This window comes from Ceratosolen solmsi, unplaced genomic scaffold (assembly GCF_000503995.2).
Source record: "Ceratosolen solmsi marchali unplaced genomic scaffold, CerSol_1.0 scaffold1, whole genome shotgun sequence".
Classification (NCBI taxonomy): domain Eukaryota; kingdom Metazoa; phylum Arthropoda; class Insecta; order Hymenoptera; family Agaonidae; genus Ceratosolen; species Ceratosolen solmsi.
This window is the reverse complement of record NW_011948415.1, coordinates 1,081,309-1,101,371: the sequence shown is the minus strand read 5'-3', so window position 1 is coordinate 1,101,371 and position 20,063 is coordinate 1,081,309.

Sequence of the window (20,063 nt, the reverse complement as noted above, 5' to 3'; positions counted from 1 at the left end):
ATATATATATATATATATATTTTTTTTTTCTTTCAGCAATATTTGGCTTATAAAATTATAAAAAAACCTTTTCTACTTCAATGCTACATATCGTACATTTTATTAGTTTATTAATTATTTCAATTATTTGATTTTAATATAACTTATATGTATTTCATAAACATCACACGTTTTCATCTAAATAACTCTGCAGTATTATGAATATATTTATAATATAATTTTTGAATAATTTGGCCAAATAAATCGGATTGTAATACGGCTGAATTTTGAGGCATGTGACGTAGGAGGAGCTTATTATTAGTCGCATGCAACTATTGTGATTAAAATCAAAAGATCGAAATGCCCTCGATACTGCCCTCGTCGTCTGCTTGAATCGCCATCCACTAAGAAGCTTCCCCGAGAAGGAGATGGATTCTCTCTCATCAGCTGCGATTCTTGGTCTTTGACTAGTCGCTGCTGTCTCAGCAGAGCTTGGCTTAATGAATATTCATATTAACTATCCGTTATATTAGGCTTTTTAAACGTATAATTAGAATCAATTCGGCCAGCAATGAATTTAAGATTATTCTACATAAATGAAAATATTGTTTATTTAGTACATCAAACCACTTGATATTGTGATTAAGTAGTTTAATATTTTTCTCATGCTAGAGTGCTACTTTATATTTATTGTGTAATTAGTTATTAGTAATTAGTTATTTTGGAAAAAGATTATTTGATGCTTGTTGATACAGTAACCGGAATAAATTAACGATTAATAAGTCAAATTTTATGGCTAAATTGATGTACCCGAACTACGTTTAAAATACATTAATATTATTTACTTATTTAGTTTAAAATCTTTTAATATATATTTTTGTTTTGTTAGTATACGTGATGAAAAGTTTAGTTTTTATAACGCAGATATAATGAAAATGTACGATAATCCATCGATAATGTCAAGTAGCAAATAAGAAGCTTGTAAACTGTATATTCCCATGGGAAATCTTGAATTCTCAACTTAAAGTGGAATTTTATGAATTAAAAAAAAAGTAACTTATGAGACTTGTCGTTTTTTTGAATGCCAATATTCCGTGATTATAATGTGAATACAAATTATAACAAAATCATTCAATTTCATTACTATATGAACAACAATAGTATAACCTATATTTTTCTTTTCAAGCAATATTTATATATGAGTAAAGAAAAAATTCAATAGAATAATAAGAAAATATCAAGTTATTACCTTGTAAACTTAAATTAATATTATTTGCATTATTGGAAGAAAAATAATAATTTTATTCATTAATTATATAATGTAAATCAATAAAGTACATAATTTATAGTATAGTAAATTATTTCTTATATTCATTATAAATAATAAGATACATTAATTATTCATTTATTAATTATTACTAAATTCGTGCATTTATATATTATAATACAGAAATTTATGATACGTAAAATGATACACGAAGCCCTCAGTTACAATAAGCAAATGTAATTTAAAATATAGGCAAAATTGTATATTCGAACAGTGTAACAAGGAAAATGAAATTAAACAAATACAAATATATTGTTTCATAGTTTTATAATCAAATGCACAATTATTTCTTTTAGACAATAATATGAAAGTACATGGAAAACTATCTATTACAATTACGATTACAAATAGAATTATATCAGCTTATTTCATTAAACATTCACAACATTAATGTTCTCTTATCATCAATATGTGTATGTATCAAGACTAAGCGAAGGGACAATGAAATTTTTGCGTCAAGCAATATAACGTTAAGACTCATTACTCACTCTTGTTAAGATAGTGCTAGAAAATTGCCTATATAAGCTTTTATCAATCAAATAAAAGCTCATCAATATACTTTCCAATAAAAATAAACATTGTAAGCAAGGCCTCGTCAACATTGATAGGCTACATTAAAAGGAACGTACATTTACAAAATTGAAAATACATATTCATTAAATTATATATCATTAAAGTTTATTATAAAAAAAAAAAACTAATGCATTTCTTTTTAATTTTTTGTGACAATAGTTAACGATGTAATTTGTTTTTTTTAACACATTGAATTACGATTGCCGACGGAAGTCTTCTTAAACATCTAAATTATAAGGGTAGATTCATTATAATGATAGGCTCGTAAATTCTAATATTTCTCTTCCCTCCTATATGACTTTGAATGTCAAAAAAATTACACAAGTTATAAATATTCAATTATTATATTGATTTTCTATACAATGTTGAATTGCGTCATAAATTATTGATATTATGTTTTTTTTTTTTTGTACTAATGACGTGCTTAAAGAACACTGAATTCATGGACTTCGATGCACATAGGATTTTTTTATCGCGGTTATCGCGCCATAAAGGCCAAATAGAAACAATAACAATAGTGTATATAACTTAACGAAGTGACCTTAAATGAGTCTCCTGGGGAATATGGTTCCAATTTGATTCTTATCCGAAAAAAGAAAATAAACTAAAATAAAAATAAACGGAAATTATAGGATGACCTATAGTATATACTAATTCGATTTTTACGGTTCAATGTACATCGGAATTGGAGACTACGTATTTGATCTTATATTTTGACACATTCACGAAGCAATAAACAGTATTTTTGTAAAAAGCTTTTGCTAAAAACTTCAAAACTTCACTTAAAAGCGGAGAATTTATATTATAGTGTATCAAAGTTTTTGTAGAGAGTTTTAGGAAATTGAATATAGAATTTAGATTATTCAAAATCACAATTGTTCGTATTAAATACAATAACAATTATTTTTTTTTTTTTTTTTTTTTTAGATAAATGCAAATTTGGAATAAAACTTATATTTGATTTACGATGGGAAGGAAGATTTACGAATTTATTTAAGCATTAAAAAATTCAACCTTAAAATCAAATTTATCTCTCAAGACTTTAATTAACATTAAGTTACGTATAATTTATATCCGCTGCAATTATAACAGACCCTTCTCCATTACGTAATGCATATTAAATCTATAAATTTCCAATGCTCGTTTGATTACACAAATTCGCAAGTAAGCGGTTCTTAATATGTAAAGTTGCAGCGCAATATCTCTCGCTTGGCTTAATCCGAAGGTCCAGGATCTTTTTGAAATTAACAAGCACTACTTATCACTTGTAGCACATAACAGAAGGATATACATATTCAAAAATAGATGGCTGAGCATTATTAAGTACAAAAATTTAATACTTAATATAAAGGCTAAACAAAAGTAAACGCAACACAAAAGTATGCGTAAGTACTTGAAAAGTAAAATTCAATAATAACACGAAATAAGACAATTGACAATTCTTATAAATCGATTGTAATTTTCGCGTATTTATATACAAGACAGATACTGAACAAAATAATGTATTGTTAGTTTGTAACATAACATATTTGCAGCTTCATGCTTTGATATTGTCGGCTTATATCATCGAATGTACTTGTGATGTAGTAGTAATGTAAGTGTGAATCGTAGGTCTTCGGGGCTAATCTAATGCAAGGGATGACGCAATATCATATTCCCACCAAAACTGTCGGGCCTTTTTGCAAGTCGTAGTACCGACCCGAACGTGATCGAGCGCATTCGAAGTCTGTGTTCACCGAAAACTCGTGAAGGGTCAGGCCATCTCACGCTATCCAATTAATGCCTGCACATTTTATTTCGAAATTGATTTATATATTCGTTATTTATTATCGTATAATAGTACCCTGCCCAACGAAGAAACCTGGATTGCAACTCTCGCGCTGTCCAAACTGATGGTAGTGCGGTGGGGGACGGGGGGGGGGGGGGGGGGGGGGGGGGGGGCGGGGGGGGGGGGCTGAGTAGAAAAATCATTATACGTTAGTTCCCGAGGTAATGGGAAGAAATTGGGGTATATCAACATTTCATATTTATACATGCAGAATGAATTTGTACAAAGTCAATGCGATTCACACATATTCCGTAGAGTGAGAAAGTAAGAATAGAAAGTAAGGAAACAATTTTTTAAGCACCGGCATATTCATATGAAAAAAGTTTACGACAAACTTTGATGGTAAACCATTAGAATACGAGATATCAGTAGCTTTCTGTAAGATTATTTAACGATGAATCTTACAAACTTATGTGAAATGGATTCTTATTGTAGAAATATATATATATATATAATCTGTCTTTTAATAAAATTTTAAAATAAATAAACCGAGCAATTCTAATAAATGAAAATCTTAAGAAAAAAAAAGAAAATACATATCAAATTTGATGAAATTTACAGCACTTCTATATAAAACAAAATAATATACAAGATCTTAAAATTATTAACTTTTTTTTTTCATCTCTTTTTACTGCTGAATGAGCATAAATACATTCATATTCGAGAACAGTATTTGAATTTTTTAATTTTTATACGATTCTTTGCGAAATAAGCTGGAAATGTTGAACTAAAAGCCGACTAAAAAATGTATGACTAAATAATCTTACATGGGGCATAAAAGTCAAACTTTTTTCTTCTACTAAATATTGCCTAAGATCATTTTATCTGTTTTGTAAAATAAATTACGTAAACATTATCTATTAAAACAGAGAGAATAGACAATAATATATTTATAAGCATATAATATTTTAGAATTTTAAATATGCAATTATCGATCGTGAATATTCGAAGTTATTATTATAAAATATTTTTTAATTTTACACATTAATTTATAAAAACTTTTACTATATTAATATTGTTACTGTAAGTCATAAAAGCCAAAAAAAAAAAAAAAAAAAATTAGCTCAATAAATTTTTAATAATAATATTCACTAATTAATAACCTAATTTAATATAAGACAATGTAATAATATATCAATATTATGAAATATAATTTATATATCATATTTGATATAATGTAATAATAAAAATTTACTGCTTACTCCTTCACAATGGAAATCGTAAATAAGATAGTTGTAAAATGAAAGAGCACATAATGCAATTCAATGGTATTCATTCCCCTTTAAGTATTTGAAAAAAAAATATTAATCTAACGTAGAAAATTAATTTTCATCTTAGTCGATATTTTAGTTAATATTTTTGTATTTTTAATTAATATTGTTTTAAATAATGGAATATTTAATTTTATTATGCATATTTTTTATTTATTTATTATTGTTATTGTTATTATTACTGTTATCATTATTATTATTATTATTATTATTATTATTATTATTATTTCAATTTTAGTGTAGATACTCATAAAACTACATGTACAAAAATACATGTACATTTATGCATCAAAAAGGCTTATGTGAATTTAATAAAAAAAAAACCTATTTAATTATAAAATTCTAATAATTATGAAATATAAATATTCTGATGCTATTAGAAACTTAATATCGAAACACGGGTAGAATATTTTCTATTTTTTAAAACATTTTAATATTTTTTTTGAACATTAATAAAAATAATACAAAAACTTGGATAAATCAGTAGTTTTTCATTATGTTCTTCTAAAAAAGAAAATAACCGAAATACTTGCTGAAAACGTATACGTAAAAAATTAAACAGTTAACAGTGCATGTATAACTAAAGAATATAATGGGAAAGAAAGTAAAAAATATGGAAATATACATATTCCCGATATATTTTATTTACAGATGAAAGAAAAATAGAGAAATTTCATTCTTTTCATTAATTGTGGCTTGTCTCTCATATATTATTTCTCTTTCACTTTCTCGATAACCAAAGGATTAATCTGAAACTAGTTATATATATATATATATATATATAATATATTTAAAGAAGAAAATTTAAATTAATTACAGTGACTCTTCTAAATCATCGATCGCTTTTCGTATTTATATACACATACATGCGCGCATGCACACGCGTTACACCTCATTCATAATTGAAAAATAGTGCATTAATAATAACACATGTAGGAACTTGACTTTTTTTTTATTACGAAATAATATAAATGAATGTGAATTTTCTATCTTACAATTTGCTATTGATATTATAATTGACGTTTCAAGTGACAAATTAGTGTAGATCTACATGATCATATGATATGGTATGCTTCTTGATGTTATAATTAATACATTATTTACCGTCAATTATTTATTAAACAAAATCTATTGGCTGATCATGAAAACATCTGATTTTTCTTACTTTATTAATGGATATTTTGATTATTAAATTTATACGGTACAACATCATTTTCGATTACTATCTCTCATTAAAATATCTCTCATACAAACAAATCGTTGTCACTCGTTTAACTATTTCATTAATTAATGGATGTAATTAATAAACGTCGCCTATATTTAATTAGTTCATGTATCTTGTATTTACATATTTATTATAGTAATATATTTATTATAATTTATTTATGAATATCAACTATGAATTAAACAAAAAATTATTTATTTTTACGAAAAAACAGTGATAAAATGAATTCATATTATTGAAACGTTAAAGCGTATCTACAAATTAAATATAGCGTTCATAAAATATGATTAATAATGAAATAAAGTTCTTTCGTTCAATTTAATTAAAATAAAACTTAATTTATATTAGCTAGAAAAGCTTGAAACATTCAATAAATAAATTTATTTTACTTTTAGCATCAAATACTTTCAATTCTTTCAAATCTTGAAATATATTTTATTACTTCTTATTTCAATTTACCCTTGTATATTATATTTATTTTTTTGTTTTAAGAAAGAAAATTACATTATGGTGAGAAGATTAAAATTTACATTGTAATCATCATAAGTTGAAAAGTTTGAGTATAAAATACTTGTACATGTATTTAAATTTACAAAATTTTAGCCTTTAAAATTATATCTATTCATTAGTTCATAAAAATACAAAATTATTTGAATTTATTGATTAACTAATGGAATAATTTAGTGGATAATTTTAAGCGAATATTCAATTTGTTATAAAAATCATAGAGTAATTGCTGTCCATTCCATTAAAATAATAATATCCTATATACATTAAACAACAATTGTAATGTTTAATATAAATAGTCGATTTTATTTCTTATTTTTCTTATTAATTTTACACATGCACAATTTAGTTGTATGTGTAATTTGTGTATTACATGAAAAATGATTTACCTCTCCTTAATGCCAATAATATAAAGAAATATAAAATTTTTGACCATTAGACGGAATATCGCAATTTTATTTATTATAAATATTAATTAAATTAAACGAGTCCAAGATAGAAGAGAGCTTAGTCACTTTCAGTTTCTCAAGATATCTCTTCTACCTTTCTTCTCTTTTATATTTCTGTCATTTGTTGTTATTCAACTCTTACATTACTATGACTCTCACGCAATTGTATATTCGAGTAGTAGAACGTCTCACTGGATCTGATTTTGATTTAAAATTTCCAATACTTTCCCCAGTATGAATACACTCAGCGACATTCTTCTAAAAACTATATTTTCTGCCATATCGGATAACTGTTCATTTTCGTAACGTTATAGTAACCATACAAACCATACTCGATAAATTTATTCATTATTTTGAGTATATTACCAACGTTCCCATGCCAATTTACATGCGCATAAAAAACAATTTTTTTTCAGTATATAAATCGAGACTTTTTATTTACTTTAACAATTGAGCCATTCGTTACCATAATTAAAGTTAATAATATAAAGGTATCATTAATTATTAATATCATGAAATAATGATTTTGCTTCTACTTTAATATTAATGCATTTTAGATTTAAATCATAAAATTTGGCTGCGCTTTAAACGTTAAAAGATTACATTTCCCAAAGACGTAGTTGACCGATATTTATATTCGGCTAACAATACTTTAATTGATATAATTAGAAATTCAAATGAAACTTATTGCGCGCAAAGTTATCATACTAAAGATGTATTAGATATTCACTGGAATTCATATTTAGATTATACATAAAGATTAAAGCTTTAAGAATGATATATTTATAAAATAATATTACCATTATTTAACAATTTAACAAAAATTTCTTTTATTAAATACTTCCGTAAATTAAATCGCTAATCAAGCAAGATTTAAAAAAACTTCTTGCCCATTTTATATAGGATAAACTTTATTCATATTTAATAACTGTTTTATTAAATAGCTTAATCAACTTTCAAATAATAATAATGTTATGATTTTTAGATTGCCTTGTTTAATAAAAAAACAAATGTTTACTCAGTTTAAAACATATAACGGATAGCTATGAACCAATAATGCTTAACAAATTTGTTTTAAAAATCAATCATTTTAACTCATAAATGTTTTGAAATATTTTTTCCATAGAATTTACTACTTTATATTTAGTTATAATTTTTTTTACTTGAAATGGTAAAATTCATGATAAAATATTTATTATTTGAATTTTAACTTTGATTTATTAAACATATTATATCATAATTTTTAACTTTATACTATTTTTAATGTAAATCGAAATAAAATAAACGTTACGTAAGTATACATTAGAAATAGAGAGAAATGTTAAATTTTCTTAAATATAGAGAAAATTTAATATTTTCATTTAATTATACAAAATTTTATTATAAGAAAACGCATGTAAAAACATTATTCAAAGAAAACTCTTTGAGATTATTTAACCTATATTAGAATTATATATTATTTTTAAAAAAAATTAATTTTTTACAACCATTTTTATAATAAATTATTGTAAAAAATTTGTTTGCATCTTAAATTCTAAAAAATTTTTTTTTTTTTTTTTTTTTTTTTTTTTTTATTAATACTTGGTGCATTTATTTCTTATCAATATTAATATATTTCTGTTTGCTTCTTTTTATTTACATTCAAATTCGAGAAATACGTGTTTTTCTGACCCGATGCTCCATTTGTTTAGATAGTTCAATTCAAATATATAATAAATTATCAATGATGACTTTAAAAATCAATTACAGCACTGTTTTTCTAGTATAAAAATGGATATGCGCGATGAAAATATAGTTAGCGCGTACAAATAGAAATTACGTATTTTATATATTTAAAGAAATGCTTGGATAATATTTAAATGAGAAATTATTCGATTTTCATTTATTAAGAAGTGTCAAATTGTAGAATAAGAGCGGCCATAGACCCTTAATATTTTTTAACCTAAAATTCCCAAATAATATTTATCCTTTAATAAAAATTCAGTAATTACGTCATGTTTTGCCACTTGTGGGTTTCAACAACTAAATATAATCGTCAATTAAATTAGCAATCAAGCTTAGCCATATAATGAATTACAGATAAATCTACAAGTTTTGAAATTTTTTCAATATTGCAAAAAATACTATCAATTATTCAAATCAAGTGAAGAATTTAGAAAATTAATACTTAATTGTATTATCAAAACAATTATGTCTCGAAGTATTTTAATATTATGATTACATCTCTGTAGATATAACTTAGGATATAACTTTATTATATTATACTAAAATATGTTATAAATGTTACTATAGTAAAATTAAACTTCATTTATAGTACTCTAACATTATATTGTGTCATTATTCATAAATTATCCGATTAAAGTAGTTTTAAAATAATATTTATCATAGAATTTATTATTACAATATTTTTAGTTGATGTTTGTAAAATTGCACTGTAAATATATATAAATATTGCTGCGATATATACAAACTACGGTAATGTTAGCATATATATGTATATGATTGCATGAATGTATGTATGGTCATACAACATAAAGGGGGGAACAATACAGATGGAAAAATTGGCTTTCAGCTAATAAGGTAAAATCTGCTATTAACAGTATTACTCGGACTTACATAAATTGAACTGAGAGAACGTTTATGCACAATCATTCAGTGATCCTATTGATTTTTCTTCATCTTTCGTGCGTGTACTGTACCTGCATGACCACGCACAAATACGTGCATTGACGCGGCTTCATTTATTCATTTATATGTTATATTATTAGTTTTTATAGTTAAAAGAAAAAGTTAATTAGAAGAAAACAGTAGCAAACATTATAACCAATATTAAATTATTTAATATTTTAAGAGGGATTTTTCCCTAGTCTGTAAGATAGTCACAACGGTAGAATTTTTCTCACACCCGTGCATTGTACTTTAATACAAAGTGACACAGTGCGAATCCACTTCACTTTCCTCTGTCGTCTCGTATTTACCCGAGGCAAGTCTCGCCGTATTCTTCTTGGTCGGCGTCGCGTCCGTAGCTCAGCTTGCACGCCGAGAATTCCTTCCCTCGGCCTCACTCCACGTATCCGGATGGGAGGACACAACACTTCTACACTGGATAAACGCACCGAAGAAATAATCAAAATGAAACAAATTTTAACGAAGTTAATAAAAATGAGACTAAACGTTGATAAGCGATACGCGCTAAAAAAACTTCATTCGCGCGCGTGAATTGTGCCACTGGAGCCGCTCAAATAATAACAGGTCTCGTTTGTATATGCATACTCCCTCTTCCTTCCTCGAATCCTCGCTCCTTCTCACTCTAAATGATCTCTGTCTCCTCGTTTTACTCTCGCTTCTTTTCAAGACTCTTACTTCTGACTGTTCCTCGTCACTCGTGCGTTTTTCGCCTTATTTCTCTCTCTCTCTCTCTCTCTCTCTCTCTCTCTCTCTCTCTCTCTCTCTCCCTCTCTCTTTTCTATTACTTTGTACTAGCAGCGGCAACCTTGTCCTTCAAAGGTCTCATCTTACGTACCTCCATCGTGTTCTCTCATCCCACTCTGTACTCTGGTAACTTCATGCATGACGACTACTTTCTGCCCTAATTTACAAGTATCTCGTTAACATTACATCTCATTATAGAATATATTATATATTATTGTAAAAGACATAGTTTATTTGAAAACATATACGATTTATTATAATAGTACTGAATTTGATAATAAACGTAGAAATTAATGTTTGCCTTTAAAGGCTATGCTATTGGTACCTTATTGGTAATTAAAGTATTGGGTTTCGGAAGACAATTTTCCTCTAATTGTCTCTCGTTCATCAGAATTCTTCTATTCATGTCACTTTCACAATTTTACGTATTCAAAAAACAAATTTGAACTATTTAGCTTTTTAGCTTTACTTCATATTTGTATTTATTACACGATAATTGTTCATTTATCTTCTCCTTACTTATTACAACATATGATATTGTTGATAAAATATTAAAAGCTCCTTTTTTCACAATGTCTTATAGAGCTTTCCAATGTGAATATCCCAATATGTTTGTCAATGTACTCTTAATTAGTCCAATATCTCACTTATTCCAGTAGGCTTTATCGAAAGAATGTAGAAAAATTTAAAGAAAACTTCCGCTTTTTTATATCATTGTTATCAAATTTGATGAGTTTATACAAGCCAAGTGAAATTAGTATAAAGACAGATCTCTCTGAATGATATATAGAAGTTTAATAAACTTACTTTTTGTCATAAATTAAATAATATATTATATAAAGTTTTTACATAGATTCAACTATAAATAAATAATTTTAACTTAATATAACATAGTAAAAATATTTATGATCATTCTCACGACGAAATGCATTCTTACTGAGCACAGAAAAAATTTTTCATGTACATTAGTTTCGAATTTACCAAGTTTTTTTTTCTAGTTTCTTATATTTACATTTCTTGTCTATCCTACGAAAATTGTTAAAAGTTCTTCCTTGCATATCCATTTACAAACTTTATAAAGTTTGAACTCGAATCCAAGAAGCTCTAAACTCATTTAACAGGTCTTGCTTGATTCCTACGAATTTACCACTACAGTTTTTTTCAAGTTCTTACCTCTTACCTTTAAACTTTATTATTGTATTCATTATTATTTTTTACTATTATTACATATAATTATCTATTTTTTATGTCAATACTTTAATAAATTATATAAATAATTATTTAATGAAGATTTGTAAATAATTATAGTTGCTTCATTCGATGTTCGCTGTTCCTTTTTCAATTTAAATACTTGTAAAGCAACTGTAAACTGTAAGTTTCCGCTTCCTCACTAGTTTCTTACTTCACGCTTACAGAACCTAGAATCCTTTAAGATTGATTTACTGAATTTAAGTAATACTAACATAATATTATTATAAAATATTTAAATTACATATTAATTATCAATACTTTATTATCAATAAATATTTCCAATTACAGAATATATATGTTTATATCATTAGTTATTCCAAATTTTTTCAATTAGAATTAATAAATCATTATTATTATTATGAGAATGCAAGAATAGAAATTCGTTTTTTATTTCGCTATTTATACATGTTGATATTCAATAATATTTATATATTTATTAGTTTTTAGTATATCAAGTTTATTAGACATTTTATAATTAATTATCGAGCTATACAATTCATGGACAATATGACAAATGGGATGACTTTAATTATAATAATCATAATAATGTCAAATTATAATTACGCAATAATATGTCATCTATATCAGTATTTTATTCGAAATATTGAATTTAATAATTTTTTAGTGTGCATTAAAGTAATATATAGCATGTAATATAATTATAATAGATATATATTTATATGTATATTTAATAAATATATATTACATGATATATATAAAAAAAATCAACAGTTATATAGTTATAAAATATTTATATTATTGTTATGCATGCCGTCAAGATTTGCAGTCATATGATTTAGCACAAGTTTGAGTTTCTACGATCACACTCCTATTTATGCATCTTGTTCCTACAAAAAGCTAAGGGGTACTAAAGATGAAAAAGTACAGCCTCCGGCATCCGACGGGGATTGTTGACACGGCGAGCCGATAAGATGTCATGAGCGACATACATAATGAAAGACTCGTTCATACACTCTCTCTCTCTCTCTCTCTCTCTCTCTCTCTCTCTCTCTCTCTAGTTTATTATTGTTCAATAAACATATTTCAAATGTATGCAACGCACAGGTTCGCTTCTTAAAACTTGATACTCTAATAACAATATATGATGAATTTTACAAGTATTCAAAATCTTTCTATACAACTCACGAACATAAGACTATGGATTTTAACTTTAATATTAAAATTTACAATCAACAAAATTTTATTTAAAGTAAAGAATATAATATGTTTCTTACATTCTTATTAAATTTGATGATCATAAGTAATTACAATGATATAATATATTTTATTTACATTGGCAGGTATGATATAGATTTTTCAATTAATTGGGTGACATTTGTAACCACAGTGCTTTAACTTGCGTATCGATACATTAGGTTAAATAATAAAAATATAAACGAATTAAATAATAAATGTTTTTATTAAGCTTTTGTAAGAAACAAAGCTTCCAACGGTTTGAATTCCCAATGAATCCAGATGAGTCCTGATTGACATCTCACAAATGAATCCCGATTGACAACTTTCCAATGAATACCGATTGCCAACTCACCGATGAATCCCAATTGACAATTTTCCGATAAATCAATATCCAATTGTTCGCTGTCCCTTTTAAAATCTTCTTTATCCCGTCTACTCGTGCATTTTGTACTTCTTGATAAACTACATTGGCGGATGTTATGTCTGTGATCTATCCAATGTGCTGATTGTCTCACTGTCGCGCATGACAATACAAAATCTATGTATTTAATTCAATTAAAATGTCCATAAAAAAATATTTAAACATATAAATATATATATATATATTGATTATACGTAACTATGCCCCCCCCCCCTAATTAATATACAAATATATATATATATATATAACTGAATTAACAACATTGTTTAAGAAACAAAGAGGATTTAAATAATTTAAAATTAATTTTGGAAAACGGACATATTAAAAAAAGCATTTTAATTAATTTAATAAATACACTATTCTATTTCATTTTTGCAGTCTAATTAAAATTCAGTCCTCATTTTATTGGCAATAGATAATACTTTTATAATATGTGTAAAATTAATGGGCAATGATCTGTTTTTTATAAATTAGAATCAATTGGTCTTAACCTATATTTTATAGAATATAATCTGACCGTACAATTTTATTCTTTCAACTGAAAAATATTAGCATCTTTAATTGGAAATTATTAAATTAAAAATTTAATAGTGAGAAAACATGGATAATGCGCAAGAATATCTCTAAGCAATAGTAGCAACAGGATTTCAAAATTCAAAGTATTTCGTACCAATAATTATTGAATATCAAGTCTTTTTTTAATAAATAATATCAAATATTGATTGCTACTTTGAAATATTTTTTTATCAATAGAAATATGTATTGAGGATGACGAGTCAATAATTAAATAAACATTTATTTTTCATTAGTATAAAATTTTTTTTTTATTAGAGAATTAATACATGTTTTTTATTTTCTTTAAACATTGCTGGAATTTCAATAATTATAGAGTTTTTAAATTAAATCGAATTATTTTTTATTATCATTAATACCTATTGAAATCTGAAAAAAGTACATAACTTTTATTTCACCGAAATCTTACTAATTCTTTTTTTCTTTACTTAGTTCCTTACTTAAAGTAGATTCAATTTCATATTAAAATTTTTCAGATGTTTTAGTTCTTTTAAAATCTCGGTTATAAATTTTTCTTGATTTTTAGTTGGAATCTTTTATAAATTGTAAATAAATAACAAAGAAAAATATTTGAAGTAATAATGTTATGTAAACATAAATTACTATTGAATTTTTATGATTTATTCTACAATCACGGGATTATTTTATCAACTACAAAAATTATTCCTGCGTGAAATAAAATCAGCAAATAATGAGATTTAATGCGCATGATGACCATGTAATAAGCAGCAACAAATTTATGAATGGTAGGATTTATTTTTTGAGCTACTTTAGCAAGATAAATTTTATTAGTTTATTTCATATTTCGATCGCTGTTACATATCGCTTTTATATACATTGTAATATGTTTTATTAATAGAAATTGATATGCAATTATTTATATTTATTGAATACCGAAGTTTGACAACAATTAAAAATGATTAACACTTCAGTTTTTCAAAAATTAATTTAATCCTTTTCCGTCAACATTATTTATGTTCAAGGAGTATACTTCGTCAACAATACATTGATTTATTTTATTTCTATATTATTAAGAGTTATAAATATTTTATTTGCTATATTATTGTTCTCTTTAGATATTTTGTTATTTTTACTTTATATAGGAAACTTTTTTAAGCTGCATGTAGCGAAATATTCTAAATTATTTGAATCAATCAGAAATATTAAAGAATTTATTATTTATTATTAGTTATATGATTATTATTTCACTTTCGAAAAAATATATTTAATCCGTAGTTCATTCAATTATATTATTTAATTATTTTTTCACGTTTTACAATTTTTGTAATTTTCGTCCTTAGTTATTGCAAAATAAAAATTAATGATTCAATTGATTGATAATGATTATTATTCTAGAATCAATTGTTATGTATATTTAATAGATGAACTACAAAGAGCAAAATAATAATAGAATATTGAAATATATAAAATGCAAAGTATATATAATACATAAATGTACAATAATATTTATATTATTGATAAATAAAAATAGGAATAAATTTAATTAATCTTGTATTAAAATATCTGTCAACAAATACATATATAAATCATTTAAGTAATGTGTACAGTTTATACTGTAAACTTAAATGCGCTGACTCACTGACTAAGAAAAAGCTAACAATTCATCCAAAATAAATGTAACGATGCAATCAAATAATTTGATTTAATTTAATTATCAGAAATGTATATAAGAAAATATATTGGACGTCACTATTTAGCCATTCACTTGCACAATTATTATATTAACGGGCAAAATGTCGAGAAAAGCTGTTAGTGATTTTTTTTTTTTATACCACTTAGACGATCTGAAGAAGATTACCAAATAAGTCAATACTATTCCAATCTGTACTGTAATTTTCTGATCACTGATCAATCAAAATCGATTTCGTCATGCTGATTAATTAATTCTTAATTCCTATCAAGATTATCGCTGCTTTAGTGCCATCAAAAGGTCAATTGCAAATATTCAACAAAATTATTATTATAGAAATTGTTGGTAGAGTGTGCTTATCCAAGTCTATAAGCCGCAAGTATTTAAAAGTACCGTTTGTCCGAACTTTTGTCCAGCCTCGTACAAATGTCAAACCGCCTGAACTTTCCCTGCCTACTGTAATAAAAAACTGCCTGATAAAATAATTTATCCTCGATGTTTTCCTTTTCGAACGTGTTAGTTGGCCGCAGTGATTTTATTGTCGTCTGTATAATCGAACGTTAATGCTTATTTAGTAACCGAAACTTTATTAAAAAGCCTTAATCCGCAGTAAAGATCGCAACGTAACGGCGCAGTGAGTGAGACAAGTAGCTTTACAAATGAACTAAACCTTCGTTTCATCCATTTACCATTGTTCGTTTTGTCAGACACCGAAGTTACTCAGGGCTCAAGTCCATTAACCTCTGTTTTAAATTCTAAATTTCTTTAATTACATAATTGTATTTTTCTTTCGAATTGCCGTTTCGATTTTACTATATATTTAGCACGCATTCTCAAAGCACAGAATCTGTCGGTGGAAGTAATTTATAAGTTAATGCATTAGTGTATAGTACCGACATCAAATGCAAATGGCAAATGTGAATTTTTCTCGAAATAAGGAATATTTTTCTCTTAATCCGATTGAGATGCTTTCTTTTAATTATAGCGAAATTAATTAATTTTTGGTAGACTTTACTCTGTTCGAGCGCTTAATCATTTAATATAATGTAAAATTTAATTCTTAGTTTAAGATTTAATCGATTAAATTCTGCGTTATCGGCACGCGTAAAACAGCGACGAGATATAAATCCCTGGTGCGCGGTAATTCTAATCTTAGATTCTCGGAAAGAATCTTTCTACTTATTTCGGATGCCATGGAATAGAAGGAGAACTACGTCGCTAAATTATGCGTCATGATTATTAGTGGCGACGCAAAATAAAAACCCCAGGCAGCCGTAGATATGGATAATTGCACGGGCTCCTCCGACAATTGCCACGAGGGGACAGACAACACCAAACAATCCCCCCCTCCCCACCCGCCCTTTTTAGAGCGAACGGCTCAGTGGTAAACGTAAGAGCGCTTCACTATTTAAAGGATGACTTTTCGGCATTATCCTGCTGGTTCTAGGCAGCCTAGAAATCAACGATGCCATAACGTAATAACAAAATAACTATACATTTAAACAATTCCTATACTATGATTAATTATTGATATTTTATTTCGAGAATTATTTAGCGACGAATTCTTTAAAAACTATCGATGCACGAGTAAATATATAACCAAGTCTAACACATCATTAGAATACAATAAAAATTTCATTAAAATAATTCTAGATTAACTTTGTATTAAATTTTGGATTAAAATAAATCACTTATTCAGAAATATTTTATTTATTTATTCGATAACATTAATATAATTTTTTTTTTTTTTTGCTCCAAGAGTAAATTTAAATAAGTTTTATTTTATAATACTAAAGACAATTGTATCATCGGTTTTTTTTTTGTTTTTTTGTTTTTGTTTTTGTTTTTTTTTTAATTATTATATTATTCTTTAATTAATCAAATATATAGGGTCGAATTGATTGAAAAACCTTTTCAATGAATGAATTCATTAAATGTTCCATTTGTTAATATTACGTGAAATAGAGTTTCTAAGTTGGATGATCGTTAATAGATATTGTCCGAGAATAAACTAAACCAGGTGCTTAAACGCCATCCCATTACATTTATACTTAACCATTAGCAATCCTGCCAAACTTATTGATAATTATAGTCAATATTTGATATCTTTATCCTAGATTATACGACTTAAATCTTAGGTCCCTGGTAGATCTTCTTCTATATTCTCTGTCGTAGACTTACCTCGTGAGAATCAGGCATATACGAGAGTGACGTTCCTTCGATTTACCCTGAACTCGCTGAAAGTAAGTTAAGAAAATAACGTTGTAGGCGATATTCGACTAATCTTATTCCACGCGACCTGTTGAATAAAAATCTTGTTTTATCGAAAGTTCTTTTGCACGTTTCAAGTGAGCTCCTCTTTGAAAAATGGTCCAGAATTATCAATATCATTAAAAAAAAAAAAAAAAAAAAAAAAAAAAAAAAAAAAATGAATTAGTCATTAACTAAATTACATTACAGATCTTACATTCATAAGCAATATAAAACCATTAAAAAGGATTTTTATAATCAATCATATAAAAAAACAATCAACAAAATTATTTTTATTAAATTTTAACAGGATGATCTATCTTGTGCACTTTTCATTTAATAAATGTACATACTGTATAATGTTGCGGTTTTGAAAACACAGTTTCAAAACGTCATCGGTAGAAACGATAGTGTCGATAAATTTTTCAATAATTGATAAATTGAAATTGTCAAAACTTCAACTAAACGTGGAAAGCCGTTTGTATTTGAGGTTTCACTTTGTTAGTTTTGTTATTTATATTCCATTTTTAGTCGCGTCAAAACAATTATGCAGTTTAAAAGTCATGCCACTCTATTGCGCTATCTAGTGTGTTAGAATATCAATAGTTTATGTTATATTGCTATTTTTTGGAACTATAATCGGTTATACGTTCACATAAGCAATAAATTTAATATGAACCTTACTTGTAAAAATAAATAATTATTCGATAATGTTGAAATTTAGATATTGTAAATTGTTAGATAATCGTTGTACTTAAGCATTATACACCATTATAAATAAATGAAAATCAAAGCATAATTATTATCTCATTCGATATTCCAAGTCTTTTCAAAAGTCGAATTTTATTATTGACAAGAAGTCGATGCAAATTGAACGAAAATACGGATGAAATTGTAACTACCACTGCAAAATTTATAAATCCATACATTCTAAATATAATTAATTTTATAGTGTCGTTAATCTCACATTATTGCAGTGGCATTTATAAGTATCACAATCAATATAATTAATGAAAATATTGAGTACTCATTTATTTTTTATTAAACACGGACTTTAGCTGCAAGTGGCGATACAATATATATTATTTTAAACAAACGTCACACCATATTATTAGGAAATATTTTTCAGCTCCTCGTTGCAATTTCATTTTTAATTATACACATATAGAAGTATTAGATAGAATTTACATGGAGTAGAATGTTTTGTTCAGTACATTGTATTCAGTACATCGTACAATCATATTGATTTATAGAACGTATTTAACTAATACATAAGATAAATATGTGTCTCACTATGTCCCTTAAGCGTCAACTTACTCGCATATAAAGAAATGAAAAAGAAAAGAAAAGGTTCATTTCTCTGGGAAAAATAGATGTAATGCACAACACTCATATTGGTAGCATTATTCATAGATAATTTAATAAGATGGACTACTAATGTATTTAAAAAAGTAATTTTATATGAATGAGTGTAGACTTTCGTTTTCGTATCTTCGTATCTGAAAATTATGAGTCATATATTATCTATGTCATTGCTGGGGTGAATTTGTTCACGAGAAGAGGTAACATGCTCGATTGGGCAAGAAGTAGTATTGCGTGGCTACTACTATTTTATTTAATAGATATCTACAGCGAGAAATTAGAAAAGTCGTAGATAATAGATAAGGACGCATCCTCGTAACAAATACGGTACAATCGTCATTTAATAGCCTTGCTAAGGAATCTAGTGGATTGACTCCGCACGAAATGCTCGATACACCTGTGCCCAATATTTCTATTCCAATTATACTTGAATTTCGTATTTACTGTATACTTGTTAAATAAATTACTAGATTCAGTCGGATTATAACATAAAGACTTCAGTGTTCATTAAGCTACGAAATTCAATTATGATTGAGAACACAAATGAATAAAATTGTCCGACTACTGTTTATATAATTTAACCCTAAAATTTCACGAAAGTTATCGAAGCTAAGATCCCATTATATTTCATTTGATTTTTCCTTAATTTGTTAAACAATTTATGTAAATAATCCAAATTTTATTTTCCATATAAACAAGCAAGTTGTTTAGATTAGCATTAATGCAATTGAACTTTAGACTCTTTTATTTATTGCATTTGAAATAGA